Source organism: Gekko japonicus, unplaced genomic scaffold (assembly GCF_001447785.1).
Source record: "Gekko japonicus isolate JY-2015 unplaced genomic scaffold, Gekko_japonicus_V1.1 scaffold872, whole genome shotgun sequence".
In the NCBI taxonomy this organism is placed as follows: domain Eukaryota; kingdom Metazoa; phylum Chordata; class Lepidosauria; order Squamata; family Gekkonidae; genus Gekko; species Gekko japonicus.
The window spans coordinates 578886-582556 of NW_015171529.1; positions in this window are offsets into that span (position 1 = coordinate 578886).

The window sequence follows — 3671 nt, forward strand, 5'->3', positions numbered from 1 at the left end:
GGCGGGAGGGGGAGGCGGTTAGGGGGGGGCGGGGGGGGGGGTCTCACGAAAAGGTGTGTCAGTCAGTTAGCGGGTCTGCGGGTCTGTCTCCATCCGTGTGTGTGTGTAGATGTGCATATATAGAGGGAGAGATGTGTGTGTAGATGTGAATGTTTGTAGTATATGTCTGTGTATATAGAGAGATAGGTGTATATGTATATAGATAGGTGTATATATGTATGTGTATACATATAGATGTACACATGTATGTGTGTGTATGTATATATATATAGAGAGATGTGTGTATGTATATGTATGTGTGTGTATATATATATATATATAGAGAGAGGTGTGTGTGTATAGATGTATATGTATGTGTCTACATATAGATGTACATATGTATATGTGTGTGTATATATAGAGAGGTGTGTATATGTGTGTATATAGATTGAGATGTATATGTGTGCATATTTAGGTATATATATGTATGTGTATACATATAGATGTACATGTGTGTGTATGTGTATAGAGAGAAGTGTATATATGTGTATATATAGATGTAGATATGTTTATGTATGTATATGTGTGTGTGTGTAAGAAAGAGATGTATATATGTGTGCATATATAGATAAGTGTATATATGTATATATGTGTGTGTATGTATGTATATGTGTGTGTGTGTATAAAGAGATGTATATATGTGTGTGTGTATATATATAGGTGGGCATGTATATGTATATGTGTGTATATATAAATAGGTGTATATGTGTATGTATATATACGTATATATGTATGTGTTGCATATGTGTATATAGATGATGAATATGTGTGTGTGTGTGTTATATAAAGAGAGAGAGATAGGTGTGTGTGTGTGTGTGTATATGTATGTACGTGTGTGTGTGTTGATTGATTTATTTATTTACATCGGAGGAGCCCTGCTGGACCAGACCAGTGAGGGTCCCTCTAGTCCAGCATCCTGCCTCACACAGCAACCAGCCAGTTCCAACAGCAGGGCATAGAAGTCTTTTATCCCAGCAATGGATAATTCACATGCAGGAATTCACATGCAGAAGCTCCCTTTAGTCACCATGAGAAGTAGCCACAGATAGACCTCTAAATCTGTATGTGCTCAGCTGGGAAATAAGAACATCAGAAGAGCCCTGCTGGGTCAGCCCAGCGAGGGTCCATCTAGTTGAGCATCCTGTCTCACTCACAGTGGCCAGCCAGTTCCTCTGGAGTGCACAGAGGCTGAGGCCTTCCCCTGATGTTGCCTCCTGGCTCTAAGATTCAGAGGATCAGTGCTTCTGAATGTGGAGGTCCCCCTCAGCCACTGTGGCTAGGAGCCACTGATAGACTTCTCCATGAGTGTATTGAATCCCCTATTTATTCCTGTGGCCATCACTACGCCCTCTGGCAGCGAATTCCACATATTAATCACTCTCTGTGTAAAGAAATATCTCCTTTCCCCCGTCCTGAACCTACTGCCCATCAGCAGTTTGGTGAGCCCGTTTGGTCTAGCGGTTAAGACTGTAATCTGGGAGAACTGGGTTTGATTTCCCACTCTTCCACACGCAGCTGCTGGTGTGGCCTTGGGTCAGTCACAAGCTGTGTTCTCTCAAGAGCAGTCCTCAATTGGGCAGACAGGATATAATAGTAAATAGAAAAATACAGAATATGGGGGGTGCAGTGTGCAACTCAGTTCTCAGTTCTCAAAACAAAGTGCCTTTAAGACCATCAAAGTTTTATTCTGGGTGTAAGCTTTCATGTGCACGCACACATGGGGGCCAGTTTGGTGTAGTGGTTAGGAGCGTGGACTCTGATCTGGGAGCGTCGGGTTTGATTCCTCAGTCCTCCACATGCAGCCGCTTGTGTGATCTTGGGTCAGTCACAAGTTCTCTCAGAGCTGTTCTCTCGAGGGCAGTCCTTGAAAGAGCTCTCTCAGCCCCACCTACCTCACAGGGTGTCTGTTGTGGGGAGGGGAAGGGAAAGGAGATTGTAAGTCGCTCTGAGACTCCTTCGGGGAGTGAAGGGCAGAGTATAAATCCTCCTCCTCTTCTTAATACATATATCTGTCCTGTCCAGTTTGGTGTAGGGGTTAGGAGCGTGGACTCCAGTCTGGGAGAACCGGGTTTGATTCCCCACTTCTCCACTTGCAGCTGCTGGATGACCTTGGGGCAAGCCGTCGTTCTGTGAGCTGTTTTTGAAAGAGCAGTTCTTCATTCGATGCCTTTGAATTCTACTATTTTGAGAGAGGGAGGAAAAGTTCTCTTGGGCAACTGTCTCCACCCCAAGCATAATTTGATAAACCCCGATTGTGTCCCCCCCTTAGCGGTCTCTCTTCTGAACCGAGAAGTCCCGGGCTCTTCAGCCTTTTTTCATGGGGACGGGGACCCAACCCCCTCATCATCTTGCTCGCCCTCCTCTTACTTTTCCCAGCTCTGCAATGTCCTTTTGGAGATACGGTGACTAGAACTGTACACGTTATCACCCGGCTTCTGAAGTCTTGTTCTGCTGACTGAGCAGACCCCTTCCTTGACACAAAACCAAGCAGCAATTCCATGCCAATTTAGAGACTTTGGAACTGACTGAGACAAGAAGAAGAGATTTATTTATTTATTTATTTGATTTGTATCCCGCCCTCCCAGAGGCTCAGGGCGGCTCACATGCGGCAAAGCCGAGACATAAATTACAATAAAACATATAGTAAAATACAACATTTAAAACCACAGTAAACGCCATCCTATAACACGGTGCTATGCCTATATGAGTCATCCAAGATGGGAACAACCACCCCAATTTGGTGGCCAGCTATCTCAGTAGCGCGGTCTCCCGCTACGCTGTCTATAACTTCTGCCAGGCCATACTTGCCCCCCTTTAGTAGGGCAGCCGATGACACACTACCTCGGTGGTGGGATTGTGGCGGCGGCTTCTACTAGAAAGCCTGGCGGAAGAGCTCCGTCTTACAGGCCCTGCGAAACTGCACAAAGGAGTCTCAGAGCGGCTTACAAACTCCTTTCCCTTCCCCTCCCCACAACAGACACCCTGTGAGGTAGGCGGAGCTAAGAGAGCTCTGACAAAAATGGCTCTTTTTCAAGGACAGCTCTGACAGAACTGTGGCTTGCCCAAAGTCATCCAGCAGGTGCAAGTGGAGGAGTGGGGAATTAGACCCAGAAGGAAGAATGCGGGCTCTGGGGGCAGCAGCAGTTTTTATTTCAAAAACTATTTCCTTCACGCATGCCCTTCCGATATCCCTAGAGTGATTACATCATTCTTCTCCCCTCTATTTTATCCTCACAACAACCTTGTGAGGGAGGTTAGGCTGAGAGTGTAACTGGTTCAGGATCACCCGTTTTGTTTCCATAGTGGGTTACTTCTTTCTCCTCCTCTTTTTATTTTATCTACACAACAACCCTGTGAGGTAGGCCAGGCGGAGAGTGTGTGTCTGGCCCAAAGTCACCCACTTTATTCCCCCAAGTGGCTTACATGGTTCCTCCAGCGGAACTGGCTGGCCCCTGTGTGTGAGACAGGATGCTGGACTAGATGGACCCTCCCTGGTCTGACCCAGCAGCGCTCTTCTGATGCTCTTATCAGGGGAAGGCCTCGGCCTCTCTGCCCTGTTGCTGGCCCTCCAGAGGAACTGGCTGGCCCCTGTGTGTGAGACAGGATGCTGGACTAGATGGACCCTCCCTGGT